This window comes from Peromyscus leucopus, chromosome 15 (assembly GCF_004664715.2).
Source record: "Peromyscus leucopus breed LL Stock chromosome 15, UCI_PerLeu_2.1, whole genome shotgun sequence".
Lineage (NCBI taxonomy): Eukaryota > Metazoa > Chordata > Mammalia > Rodentia > Cricetidae > Peromyscus > Peromyscus leucopus.
In genome coordinates, this window is record NC_051076.1 from 72,200,827 (window position 1) to 72,216,213 (window position 15,387).

General features: G+C 40.4%; 1 protein-coding gene across 2 annotated transcripts in view; it reads right to left on the minus strand.

Annotated features, from left to right (window-relative positions):
- The window catches only part of Cntnap5 (contactin associated protein family member 5), a 1,003,093-nt gene that overhangs the window by 98,822 nt on the left and 888,884 nt on the right, over positions 1 to 15,387 (minus strand). The gene's annotated exons all lie outside the window — the stretch shown is intronic.

A 15,387-nucleotide genomic window follows, 5' to 3' on the forward strand; every position in this document is an offset into this window, starting at 1 on the left:
GGGAGAGATTATGGGAGGATTATTACTTTATCAAAAAATATTTCAACTACTGAACGAGCACTGCGTTTTTCCAGTACCTTTGGCGGTGTGCTAATTTATCTCTCACCTTGCAAGGATTTAGACGTTCATTGCCAATTTATTGAAAAGCCTGACAAATGTCAGTGGCCTTTGTTTCAGGACATCCAGGCTTACTTAGTTATTGCTAGGAGAGTGGGGAGTCAGGACCTTCAGAGGGGAATTATGTGTGCTGTTTCTTTGAGTTTTAGTGCTCTCCTTTCATTTGAATGATCTATTTGAACATCCAATTTGATCTTCTTCATTGTTTTAGAGGTCCCTCCAGAAAAGGGCAATGCAAACACACACGAAAATCCAATGTATTACCATAAGGAGTCACATTCTTTCCTTTCTCTTTTTCCTATAATAAATATTTCATGCACTTTAAATTCTCACTCTTTAAATATTTGTGTGTCTTTTTACATGTGTATGTGGTTGTCTGTGTGTGTACAGGTGCATATGTACCACAATATACATACAGAAGTCAGAGGGTATCCTCAGGTATTGGTCATCACCTTCCATATTGTTTGAGGCAGATCTCTTGCTCTGTGATGCATTTAGCAGGACAATAGGTAAACTTCTGTGGAGTCTTCTGTGTTCAACTTTTATCTCATCACAGTAGCACTGGGATTAAAAACTCATGCTCATGGTGCATTCTGGGGAATCAGAACTCAGGATCTCATGTTTTCACTGCAAGTACATTACCAACTGATCCATCTCCCCAGCCCTGCATCCTTTACAATATTTCCCCCATGAACCTGTCATGTACATTGAGAGGATAAACATTCATCAAAATTAGTGGGGATAGGATGACTGCAATCCATTTTCATTATTGTCTGTAAATTTTAGAAGATTTTTTCTCTAATTTATTTTGCTCCACAGCATGAAATAAGGTTGTTGACTAGCTGAATTGCTTTTCTTGAGTCTTAGTTGTGCTTTAGTGCACTATGGGATGTTAGTTAGTACTGACACAGATGTAATACTAGAACGTGCTTTAAGAAGGGGCCTCTGCTTGAAAATATTCATATTCTGATGTTAATTGAGGCTACTAAAAATTTCATAAAGAAAGTTGCTTTAACAGTGGCCTGTTTCTCCTACATGGACTCTGGGGTCTCTAGGGTGCTAAGTCAGTGGTTGTGAGTTCTGGAATAAATGATTTCACAGTGGATGAAGCCAGCTGCTTCTGACCACTTGTATAATGGACTATTAAACAAGTGCTTCAGGAGGGCACCCAAAACAGCCTTTGTGTGAGGAGGAAAGATAGTTCTCATTCAAATGAATTTTCATAAGCATTTATTGGAAAGAAGAGATGCAGGGAGGGAAAGGAAACTTCAAACAAAAGCAGTGACATGTGCAAAGACCCAAAGAAAACAAATAGGATGCCTTCAATGTCACAAATATAGAATGACTGAATGCATTTACAAGGTCCAACTGGATATTTGAATACTAAGAACACAGAGGTCATTGGAAAGCAAGAATGTTGGAAGGCAGAGACTTTGAGATGGAACCAGGGACAAGGGAGAGCTATGAGAAAGGAGTGGCCTCAATATATTTGAATTTTCAAAGGACTGCTGCGGTTAGAATAGAAAGTGAATTTATAATGTATACATTTATAGATTGGAAAACTCACTAAACACCGTGGTGATAATTTGATTCCAAGATTAGGATATCTAGAACAAAACAAAAATGACTGAAGTAGGAGTTGGTTGAGAGCTAGGGATATGGCTCAGTAAGTAAGGTATTTTCAACTAGCTTGAGGAATAATTTCAACCCTCAGAACCTGTATAAAAACACTGAGTGTTGTGGTACATCCTATTAATGCCAGCACTGAGACAGCAGAGACAGGTAGATCTCTCAGACTGACAGGTCAACCAGCTAGCTAAGCCAGCAAATTCCAGAACAACAGAAGAGTCCAGCCAAAATCAAGGTGGACAGCTCCTGAGGAAAAGCACCTGAGATTGTCTTCTGGCTTCCACATGCAGATCTATGAGCACGTGCATGCGCGCGTGTGCGCGCGCGCGCGCGCGCGCGCACACACACACACACACACACACACACACACACACACACACACACACACGGGTGGGGAGGAAGGGAGAGGGAGAGAGAGAAGGAGAGGGGCATACATATTCCCATTGGCTGGGAATTTGTCAAATAGCCTATCTAGTCAGTGAGAGCCACAAGGATCTGTCTGTTTCTATTACCCTTGTGCTAATATTTGCCCAGCTTTTTTCAATGTGTGTTTTGGTGACATGTACTTTGCCCACTGAGCAATTCTCCCAACTCTGCCTTGTTAGTGAAGTACATGGCAGCAGGCTGCTTCTATAGCACTTTGATAATTCCTGCACCCAGGTGTTCAGGCCTCATGTCATTACCTCCTCTACTTTACTCACTGTCCTCCATTTCTGCCAAGTGTCCTTTGTGCTGCTTCTCCCTAGGGGACAGAGCTGATGAACATTATTAAAAACCAGGGAGCTGAAAGCTGTTGTGAGCAGTCACAGGAGGAAGCTTAGCAGCAGACTCTGGGGCCTTTCAGATTCCAAAGGTTCAGGACAAGGGTCTGACCTCTTTGGAGACTACAGTTAGTATTTTTCAAATAAGCCAATCCCAAGCAATTCCATAACAGTTCGTCCTGATAATTGTTTGGTATTTTAAGATGCTAACTTTGGGTCAATATTACGGCAGTAAGAGAGCCTCTCAGGGAATGTCCTTAGGAAGACTCACACATGACTGGTAAGTTAACCAAACCTATGATTGAAGCTTGGAAATGACTTTGACTTAGAATTGTGGGGGTAGTTTTTCTGTTTTAAACTTACAATTCCTTTCTTATTCCTGTATTGGCAATTCCCCACAATCCCACCCCCTTCATTCCTATTCAGTTCCCTGGGTGATTTTTCAGGCTCTATCTTCCAAATTCATAGACTTAAAAATCTCTTCTATCAAACAGCCAAGACTTCTTTCTTATTATCTCTGATATTCATTTTAAAGAACCATGGTTTTATCTCAAGAATTTATACATTCTTCTATCTCTATGAAGATGTTGTATGTGTTAAACACACATGTTAATATAAGTGTTGTACATGTTTCTAGGCATGTATACATATTTCATGTACAGGAAAGGCTGAAGTGGATATCTAATTCCATTTCCATTCACCTTATTGTTTTAGACAAGGTCTCTCTCTGAACCTGGTATTCGTCAAATGGGAAAACTAGGTTATTGATGATCTCTGGAAATCCACCTCTCTGCCTCGCAGCACTGTGGTTACAGTCCCATGATGCCATGGGACAGGGTTTTACTTAGGTACTGGGAAAAGCTCTGATCCTTTTGCTTGAGCAGGTGAGTCATCTCCACAGTCCCTCTGACATGTTGGTTTTCTGCAACCCACTTTATTCATATGTTTATAAATATTTTGGCTTGTTCATTTGATTATTTTATTTCTCATCTTGAAAAGTTTATGGACACAGAGATTTTGTTTCTTATTCACCCAAATGATTGGGACACTGAAAATCAGATAGGAATTTCAAAATGTAGGCTGATCTTAATAATGAGTAGGGATCATTGGCTGGAGATCACATGGGAGACTGATGTTCAATGGGGGTATTTCTAAAGACTTAGACTTTATGTATATTTTTCATAAAACTGTTCATTTTATGGAAGAATGCTCTCGTTGCCTGCATTGAAGAAGGAAAGTCAGTAAAGTCAGGCTTAGATCCCAGAACTCAGTGTGCAGAGTGCATTACATGTCTGTTTGCTGCTGCATCTACAGTGAGACTTCATCTCTGACTAATTATTGTTTCAATTTCTACATGAGAAAGATAAGTCAAAGTTGAAGGTGAAAAGGAACCTGTTGTTTATCTTCCTGAGCAAGGAAAATTTAACCAAGAGTAAACACCTCCCTTCATAAACACCATCTGATCACCCCCTATTTGATGTTCAAGCCCAGGCTTAGGGTGCAGAGAGCAGTCCTATGATTAGCAGCTATAGTGAGGCAGGCTATGCTAGAATCTGCTTGGATGAAGTGACACACAGCTCTCTTCCAACAATGCACTTAACAAGTTGGCTTTCACTTGTGTAGAGCTGAAAGCACACCCCTTATGAAGCAATGGAGTTCCCTGAAAGCCTTCAGTAACTGCCCTTGTATGGCCAAACACATTCTGAAGCACATTCCAGAGCTAAGGCCATTTTAGTAATGCAGACTATGCAGAATTTGTGTGTATGCACATCAAGGCAAGGTAATTTTAGGGAAAATCCCTTATTTACTATTTTATGCCTAAGCATGATAGGTACGTATATGACTAAAATCAGATGCATCATGGCGAAGTATATGTGCAGTGAACAGAGGCTTACATAACACAAGCCTATCAACAAAAATAGGAAAGAACTCATGGGCTATCCCAGGCAACCAACTTCTTCTCCTTTCCCCAAACCTACAAAAAAGGAGCCCCAAACAGTGAGTGGGGGCTCTTGAATAAGTGCCACTCAAGGTCGCTGTTCTCTTACACAGTATCTGGCTTATACTTTCACTTTGTTCTTAAATTAAATTCCTCACTACTTTGCTATTTGTGTGCATGACTTCAACTCTTTGAATAAGATGCCAAGAATCTCTAAACACCAGTTCCCAGCAGACAGCAGCAGTGACAGTGGGACATATTCCTATGAGCTCACTCCAGCAGAGCCCGGAAGGGAGGCCACCCCCTCCTCTATCTGGTTTTTAGTCTTCCAATTCAGTTTGTTGACATTTCTGTCCTGCCTTTATCTGTCTTCTGTTCTCTTTTTCTTTTGGGGTTCTAGCATTTTCAATTCTTTCTGAAATTCTTTATGTAGTTTTGGAGGTATTAAAAGGGAGACGATAAACTTGTACATCTATGCATGTTTAAACGGGGCCCTGTATTTTTATATGCAGTTTGTCTGAACAATAACAATGCTGCTAAAGCTTATTACTAATATTGAAATCACTTGTTCTTAGAAGATTCTCCCATGTTTTATTCCACTCCAACATCTCAGTTTGACCAGGACTATCAAACTTTGCTGGCTGCTCTCACATCCAGGGGCTGTAGCTGTGTCCTACAACATGTGTGACAAAAATTGGCACCATGGAGATGTTTCTTCTCTCCAGATTCCTGGGTGCATCTTTGTGTGCCACAGTAGAATTACAAAGTACAGGAGCGATGTGGCAGTCTCTTCTTATTTTATGCTAACAACACATTTCAAAATGTTTTACTGGGGGTTTTACCCTCTTATATTCTTGTCCATAAGTTCAACCTGAGTTCTCTTTTAAACAAATGTCTCTTAAGTAAGGCATTGAGGTAATCAAACACAGGGAATAATTTAGCAGCCAGAGACCTGGTTTGATTCAGCCTACATACACCACCCTTCTAATAATAATACACATGGCAGCCTGAGACACTTACCTGAAGGTACTGTGTACACCTTCCTCTAACTCTGAGCAATTCACATAACAGTCAATCAACAGCATCAGACCCACCTGCATCCAGCTGCACACACACACACACACACACACACACACACACACACACACACACCCCTCTGACCAATGGATTAAGCTTCATTTCACCTCAAGGAAGATTCAAACTTAGACAGATTCTATTCAATCATACTCTCTGATCTGGTCTGAAGTGGTTTTAAGCTTATGTGTAATAAGGCAAAACTGTGTTGTCAAGTACAGTTCTAGGGAGAACCCTCTATTTACCATATTGTGTTTATGTATAACCAAACAAGCATATGATTAATATCAGATGCAATATGGAAAGAGAAAATTGGAGTGGAAACATGATTATATAATTTAAAATACCAATCAAAATAGTACCCCCAAACTATGACTTTTAGAAACCACCCCTTCTCTCCTTAAACCCCACCAGAAAGATCCCAGAGAGTTAGCTGTGGTGTTTGAGTATCTTCACTTATATGGCCCTCTGTCAAATATGACAGTTCATTTCTCTCTAATCTGCACCACTGCTTTGTCGGGGCTAGTTTCCTTCAATACTTGGCAATCTCTTTGTGTTTATATTACATTCTAGAGTAAGAGGTCTCTAAACACTCAGCCTGAACCTAGATCATCAAGAACAGTGTCACCAGGGATGGGATTGGTATAGGCAGCAAATACAATATTCACCACAAAACACACAAACTCCATGAAACCTCGAACAAACTGGAGGAGGAAATGGTCTGTCACTGAAGAGAAGCAGGAATAGACACAGGGAAGAGAACAGAACACAAGGACATGCTGAAGCACCGAGGAGCCAAGATGCACACTAAAGTGAAGTGCATCTTGAGGAACTTTGAAGTAGAAGAATTAATGACCATTCAAGTCATACTTGCTGTACAAAAGAAAGAGAACTGTACAGAAGAAGGCCTGAGGGAACACCTTCTGCCGAATCCTTTTCCCATTCTAAGATGCAAGTGTTTATAGGTCAAGTCCAGGGAGAAGAATAACAACACACCTTTCACCTGAGAAAGGCTTTCTTCACACAGATGGTAAATATTTCCTTAATCCTTAAACCTCTAATTAGAGGTCTAGTCCAAAAGTTAAACATGCAATCCCCCAATCTCTCCAACCCAGCATTTAAAAAACAATCCAGGTGGTTCAGTGTGCAGCCAGCTTTTTGTTGCCTTCTACAATAACCCTATTTTGTATTTATCACACATCTTTCATTTGAGTCCTGCAAACCCTTTACAAACAGGATCTCATTAATCCCTAAAACCTGCTGCGAGACCCTTGACCAACACAATTATCCCAAATCTACAGATGAAAACAAAGGGTACCTTGAGCACTCCTTGCCCCCCACCCCCTTTTAAACAACTGAACATCACAAGGGAAGAGAATAATTAGAGGCTGACATTATAGTGGTAAGAAAGCAGCCTTACTTGAAAAAAAAAAAGCAGTTGCTCAGTTCTAAGAACATGTCTTGAGAGTTGTTTCAACTAGGAAAGTACAAAGTGAGAAGATCCAGAGGCTTTTAGAAAATATAGCCACAGAATAGCCGATCAACAGATGGAGCTCCAAATTCCACCTCTGCACATGTGCCAGAGTTGGCCAAATGGAACTTCAGAGAGAAAACTGACAAACCATAACACTCAATTCAGCCTCTGCTCCTGCCCAAGTTCACTCAGAAGCCTTTGCTCATTCACTCACCAGGGATGAGGCATACTCTCTCCCCAGAGTCACTCCAATGCTATCTTATGACATTGTTATCCTCTAGGCAGCTGGAGGTTTGGGAAAGTTGTTGCCCCTTTAAAGGAGTGTACATGCACCCTCAGATTGTCCTTCTTTTAGCTAAGATGCTCTGGAGCAATCTGTAAGGTGTCCTTCATGATTGCCGAGTCATTCTGACTCTCTTTATAGGACCCAATGCAGGTAAGTTTTGCTCATTATGACATTAAATGCTCTGCCTGAAAGTGTTCATGTGTGTCAGTAACTTGGAAACTATAGCTACTCTATATAAAGAGAGTTTCCTCCATGAGTATACATGTCTATCACCCAAACCCTTTGCTTTTTGGGGGGAGAGCACTGACTAGAGAATTACGTGCAGTAATATGAAACCTTCCGTGAGAAAAATTCTTTTAAAGAAGGGTACTTTCTTTTCATGGGCCATCTTTGACACCCTCCTTAGCCATCACTTACCCATCTTTGTCTGAGCTAACAGCTTTATTACTGACAAATGAAACCCCTTTGGGATACTTAAGAGGTAATGAGCTCTCACCGACCAAGAGGCTGAGTGTCCTCAGCTAGTATCTTCTATAACCTTCCTACCTAAAATTTCCCAAATGTATTGGATAAGTGCCTTAATTCATGCTTTTTCTCTGTTCTAGTACTATAAAAACTCTTATCAAGCTGTTACTACATTGGAATGTAAAGTTTGAGGTACCCCAAATCTGTGTTCTCTGAGTACTCTGTGCTTTGTGGCCATGGTCACTCATAGCTGACTCTAGGATGAAATATCTCTTATCCCTTTTCACATGAGAGTTGTGTTTTTATATTGACACTTCACTCTTTTTATCTCTTCTTTTTTCTGTCCCTATAGGCCTCAAGAGGTTAAACCATTGTCTTTGGTTACAAAATCTTATCATGGACTCTCTCAGGACTTACTGCACTTGATAGTTGTGTGACTCTTTATACTTACTAGACTTGCTAGAGGCAGAATACATATTTTAATGATAGAACACTCTGTAATCTAAGCTGCTTTGCTCATTGATGATATTATTAAGATGAATCAAACATGACTCTTCATCTCATGAATCTTCTGAAAGTCAATAATACTCTGTTAATTTTTCTATTAAATGAGCATAGATCAGTATCTAGTACATTTTAAGCATTATAAATAATATATATGTGCTTAAAATTCAATGTGGCTACATTTGGAGATGATAATTGACCTCTATATGGAGACATATCATTTCATTCTACCCAAGAGTTGATATAAATGGGCTGGCCAATCAACTGTTCAAAGGACTACCCCTCAGGAAGGCTGGCTCACACTAAGCCAAGCTAAAGAGATTAAAAGGAATCATTCCTTTAATCTGATAATGTACTTTTCTCTCCCAGAAGTCCTGAGTGAAGCTCTATGATCGTGGCGAAGTTCTGTTGGGTCCACCTTTCTTTCTAAGCACTGTAACTGTCCCTTTCTCTTATATTCTGTCCTTTCTTTCAGATGCTTCTCCAGAGCCCACTTGTGCTTTGCCTGACCTTCTGGGCTTCCTTACTTTTCTCTTTTTGCAATCAGTCAATATCCATGCCTAGCTCAAACAGCATGGTTCTCTCTTCTTCATCTGTGTCTCTGTCCTCTGGGCAGTTGCAGAGAGTTACAGTTTGCCTGCTTCAGTTTTGTTTTAGACTCTAATAAGGTTATCCTTGACCTTCTTTTTGAGCACATCTTGACTGCCTCCATTAAAGAGATGAAGAACTAAAGAGGGAATGCCAATTTCCCCAGTAACAAAATGATGGCATAAAGGACATTCCATGATCTTACAGGATTAGCATCCTTCAAAGAAAAGGAACAAGATGATTCAGAAATTTCCATTTTTCTCTGTCTACTCTCTCTCTCTCTCTCTCTCTCTCTCTCTCTCTCTCTCTCTCTCTCTCCCTCCCTCCCTCCCTCCCTCCCTCCCTCCCCCCTCCCTCCCTCCCCCCTCCCTCCCTCCCTCTCTCTCTCTCTCTCTCTCTCCCTCCCTCTCCCTCCCCTGATATTTCACTATTTCTCCTGCTCCTTCATCTCCCTTGATGTAAACACATGAGCACAAGTAGAAAAGGTGGTCAACCCAGCAGAAGACCCCTCAACAGACAACAGCTCTGTCAGCCAGCACTTGACTTTGCACTCCTAGTCTTCATACCCTTTAAGGAAATGACTTTTCCTTCATGTCACCCAGTCAACAGCATTTTGCCTGCAGCCCTCATAGACTAAGAATGCCCTCAATGGGTGTCTGTAGAGTTATTATATCTAATATTTCATTAGCTTCATGTCTATATAAGCCTTTGATTAGTGTTTCTTGCCCGAGAACGTAGAGGACTGATTAAGGAGTTTCTACTCTCCATATTTTGGTTTTCTTTGATAATGATTTGTGCAGGCAAGTAGCTCTACACTCACCATGACTGAAACACATAGAGGCTTTAAACCATGTTTTACTGTATCTACTGACTGGGGCTTAAAGTGTATGACCTGTCAATACACAAGACTATTAATCCTTCACATACACTCTTTCTTCCTTGATTTTCATCCCCCCTGCTGTCTCTCTACCTCTCTTTAGAAGGTATATTTCACATGGCCTTAGAAAAAATTCATTCTTAAATGTTCTTGCTTTCATGCTTGTGCATAGATAAATCTGCTCTCCCTGTGCAATGACAGCCACCTGATGTGAGATTACCCATACTCTTATTTTCAACTTCCTCTAGTAATTTTATGCCCATGAAGTTCTCACTTTCTGGGCACTTTCCATTTCCTCTTTTAATTATCCTTTTATTCATGTTCTGATAACAGAATATTAACCTAATAATTCATATTATTACTACTATCAATAAGGTGATGAAATGCTTTGTAAATTTTTGTCTGTGGAATATATATTCATATATATATAAATATATATGTGTGTTATATATATTCATATATATATGAATATATATATACACATACATTATTTTATTTGGTATGTATTTAACTGGTTAAAATAAAATACCACATACTGAGAAACCCTTAGCGTACTATATGATTTTTTTTCTTTCTTTTTTTTTTCTGGAGCTGAGGACCGAACCCAGGGCCTTGCGCTTGCTAGGCAAGCACTCTACCACTGAGTTAAATCCCCAACCCCTGATTTTTTTTGTTATGCTTCTAGTGTTGGAGATTGAAGTTGTTTAGTCTTTCCACTTAGAAAGAGGTCTCTCATCTTTGCTTATTGATGCTGACTTTCCCAACTCTGTCCTTAGATGCCATGGAAAGGGAAAAGATAAATTCCTCCAGTGTCTCTGCCAGAATGAATGGGTCAACTTGTTCTCTCCCTGTATCTAGTCTTCCTGGCAGAGAGTCTAACTGTACTAAATCTATACAAACCTTATGTCTATGAGAAGCTGATACATTTCTGGCTGAAAAGCAGATTCTTAAAGGCAGGGCATGGTCTCTGAGAATATTTGTCACATGTCAACTTTGAAGGAAAAAATGTTGGTATTATGAGGTAGGGAGAATTGTTATTCAGTAAAATGTTGTATGACTGGGCTGATGTTTTAGTTCACAGAGCACTTTCCTTGCAAGCACAAGGACCTGATTTGATACCATTTGTGTTGACATGTACCATAACCTCAGCATCTGGTAGGCAGAACCAGACAGAATCTTTGAGCTCACAGGCCAGCCAGACTATCCTAATTGGTGAACTCATAGCCAATGAGAGACAATCTCGCAAAGAAATGGAAGGCTTTTCTGAAGATGGCATGCATACAGACATAAAATGAAATATAGAGATCAATAATATTCTTAGATCCCTCCCCTCTCTGGACATGCTGCTTCCATTTAAAGGGTTTTCTTCAAATTTCCAAGTTTCTAAGTAGTTTTCTGTGAGTTAAAAACCCAGGCTTGAGAACTCTCACACCTCAAAATCTACCCCTATTCTCCAGTGTGTGTGTGTTTGACAGAGAGAGAGTTTACATCCCAGAAGTGACTATCCTTTCCTTTATTTAAACACCAGGCTCTGTTTTCACTGGAAGTGACAGCAGCAGCCTAGGCTGAGTAAGTCCAGAGCTGGAGACATCAATACTAACAAGAAGGGCAATGAAGAATCGCAGTCCTGTCGAAAGAAACTGCTGCCAGGGCAGGGCTCACAAGCACGCCTTTGACTCACAGGCATCTTCTCACCTCTTGCCTGGCTATGTAAAATCGATTAGCCAGCTGAGAACTTTGTTGACTGTTTACAAGATTTACCCTTCTAACTCTGCACCCTGGTTTCTCAGCCCACAGTGCTGGAGTGAGAGTTTGCAGCCTTCTGAGAGAACAAATGGGACTCCTTTTAATCTGGCCTTCTCATCATCACCACCAGATTCCCAAAGGCATCTTAAAAACAGAACAAGGTAAGAGGCTTTCTAACACAGGACTGTTGATTCTGCCCAGGACAGCTGTGAGTGGAACACAAGACTGTTGATTCTGTCCAGGATAGCTGTGAGAAGATCCTGATTGCGGAGGACTTCAAGGTAAACTTCTTCACCAATTGAACTTTCACTCTCCTTATCTTACTTTCACTTGTAAGGACCCCTAACATCCAAAAGAGGAACTGATTCTCTTTTCTTTTTGAGACAGGGTCTCATGTAGCCCAGACTGGTCTTGAACATGCTACAAATCTGAAGTTGTCCTTGAATGTTAGTCCTCCTGCCTCCACTTCCAGGTGTGAGCCACTGCTTTGAGGTCAGAAGTACAATTCTCAATGTAATGTACCCAAATTCCATCAAAATGTTCCTAGTTCCTGATCCACTGTTAATCGGGTCATGCCTTAATGCTGTGAATACATTAGGACCATGCTGAAAACATGAATTCTTCTTAATTCCTAAAGGAGCTTTCAAAGTCTGCAAATGAAGCCTTCACAGACAGATATATTCATGAAAGATGATACAAGGAGGGAATAAAGAATCACAAAATCTAAGACTTAGGAAGAAATTCAACTCTTGCTGATTGTTATTTTGTCTCTCATCTACTTCTCACATTATTATTCTTTCCCCATCAAATAATTCCTTAATTGTTATCTGAAGAGCACTAATGATAAGAAACTTAATACCATTGAAGATATTTGCTCCAATGGTATAATCACTAAACTCTGAAGTTTATTATTAAAGTTGGCCAACGTCTTCTTTTCAGCTAGATTGCTACAGAAATCTGATCACTCCAACTCTGTCTAGGTTGGCTTTTGCACATTTTGGGCAGCTTCAGACTCTATCTCTCTTCATATAGAATGGAGACAGCATTGGGTTGCTTGTCCACAGTCTCTCATACTAGTCATACTAATAACACCACTAGAAAAATTAAGGAAACAATGTGAATAATTGCTCAGTTGTGTCTTTGAGGGTATGGAGATGGCTGAAAGTACCACAGATTCTAAATAAACCATCTCCTGGACTATTTGACTACCCACTGCATGGAGGACCCAAGAATGATATGGGGTAGAAGTATGGTGGGAGGGCAAGAGTAAGAGAGAGGGGTCAAGATTAGCATATAAAATAACCAGTTAGCACAGAAACCCTCTCCCCTGAAGGATACACATAGCCTAACAGGGAATGTGCTAGATAAGCCCCTGAGAATAATAAGGTAGTTATGCAAATGACTTATAAAGGAACATGACCTTGAGGCCAGTCCCAGCCCACCAGCCTGCTGCTCTGTTCAGGACTGCCTTTCTCCTTTTTAATAACCTGTCTATTTATACCACTATGCCTGTGTCTCTGGCCCAATTCTCTGTTCCATCATACAACAACCCTGAAATCCCAGTGACTGTCTTCTAGGATGGGATCCACATCTTTATCAGAATGGCTCTCTGTGTCAAGAGCCTCTCCTATTAGTTAGCCTAAGAAGCCATGCTGCACAGCTGAGCTTTCACATGTCCTGAGACCTACACAACCAACACTTGGGGCCTGTGCAGCTCTGTTTCCAGAAGTTAGTTGGGGTTTCTAAAATGTAAATACCAATACAGTCAGGTGGCATTTCTCAGGAAGAGAGACTTTAAGGAAGACATGAGAATATGCCAGGGAGGAATTCAAGAATGATTCCCCACTAAAAAATAGTAAGTATTTGAAAGAATCATGTGTTTCACAGGTTAAAAGATTAGCACTTTTTATTAAGTCCTCATGATTAAGAAAGCAGACTCGGGTATGGTGGTGTACAACCATGATCCCAGCACGCAGAGGCCGGGCCAGCAAGCCTGAGAGTTCCTGCAAGATGCTCCCACGTGAAGACACAACACAACGGAACACCTGACTGTGTCACTGGGCTGAGAAAGGGAGGTTTAGATTCCCTTGATGACTCCTGCTTGCTGTTGTTAAGAGCCAAAATTTATCTCCAAGCACCACCTGCCCAAGGGCAAGGGAACTTCCTAAAATGCTGGGAATTGCAGTTCTTGGGAAATAATAAGCCACATGTTTTTACCTCCCTAAACAAGTTTTTTTTGAAGCTACTACTCTGGATGTGCTTGATCATGTGCAGGTGGGAGGTACATAGGCAGGAAATATATCAGGATGTATGTTTGCCCCTGATTAGACCTGATGGAGCATGCAATGCATTATGGGTTTTGCCTTTTTAAGTCCCTGAAAAGTATGACTCTCGCTGGGAATTGGGGTGGATCTGATGAGTCCATTTTTTATGGTCAGTGCTTAATTAAAACTTGCTTCAAATTTGGCTCAAAAATATGGAACTGTTTTTTTCTCTCTAAATTGTCAGGATTAACACTGTGATATTATGAATTATTTATTTGCTGTCCTTGTGTCTCAGTTTCTAAAACTGCAGAGACCTGGCATAGTAGGAATATTAATATCAATGGGTAACCAGAGTTACTAGAAGAGTTAAGCACAGTATGGGCTTATTATAATAATTAGGTGCAGTGATTCCTTTTCTCTATTTCATGTATTCATGGCAGTCATATTTTCAGACATATACTGTGACTAGTACAAGTATGTGAAAGCCTAGCCTAAAGGTACTTCAGGAATAATCCTGTCTCTTTAGCCATCTTGCTATGGTCCAAACACACCAGGAGAAAGTGATGCAGTTTAGAAGGGAGAGTACTGGGCCAATTGTCAGGAGACATTCCTGGCTGTTCCATGGATTAGCTGTCTGCAATACATGTACCTGCTTGAACTCGCCATGCCTGGGGTTCAAAGACAGCCCCACACACTTGAAGGGCTTGACATAGCAAAGCTGAAGGTCTGAATTATTAGGATGTTTTTGTGCTTAAACTTTTAAAAGTCTAGTGAGAAGTTGATGATTAAATCACCCAAGAGCCTGAAAAATAATCAAATCTCCTCTTCTTCCTCCTTTTCTTTGTCTTCCTCCTCCACCCTTCTTCATCTTTATACTCCTCCTCTTCTGCTTCCTCTTCCTTTTCCTCCTCCTCCTCATTCTTCTTTTCTCTTTATCTCTCTTCTTTCCTGCCTATCCATATTTCTCTTTCTTTCCTGTATGTTGGTCTCAGAATAAATGGCATCTGTAGCATCTTATGAACTATCTATTATTATTGCTGTTCATTTGGCTGGTTCATCTTATACACCCTGAGTTTTCATTATACCTTTCAGAATAAGTGAATATTTATATTTATATTCAAGTCATACATAGTACACTGTGAGAAAGAAACATAACACAAAGAACAGACAGAAAATAGCACACCAACACAAATATGTACTTTGCACCTGAGGTGTAGACATGGTCATATACGTGCTGCCTTCGACGGGTGTCACTTCTGCTGTGGCACTCAACAGTCCACCCTGGAGCTTAGCTTTGTGATTGGGATAAATTGACCAAAAGTCTGAAATCCTGTAGTGGTACCAGAAGATTGCAAGAGGATTTGAACCATATTCCTTTTCACAGGACAGTGTTGTGTGAGATCATGTAATAGAGATATATGTGTGTGTTTCAGTGGGTCTTTTGTTCAAACAATTGTTACATGTGGTAGGATTTTGATTTCATAGTGTACTTGGTCATGGCTTTATTAGTAGGTTTTGTCCTTGCATAGTGTAATTAAAAACATTTGTGGTCATAAAGCTGCTACCATATATGGTTACCATCAATATTTCTTGTGTGATACAATTTCTGTCCTTTATCTAACCTTCTCATACCCACTAGGTCAACCTTCTTTCCACAGCTTGA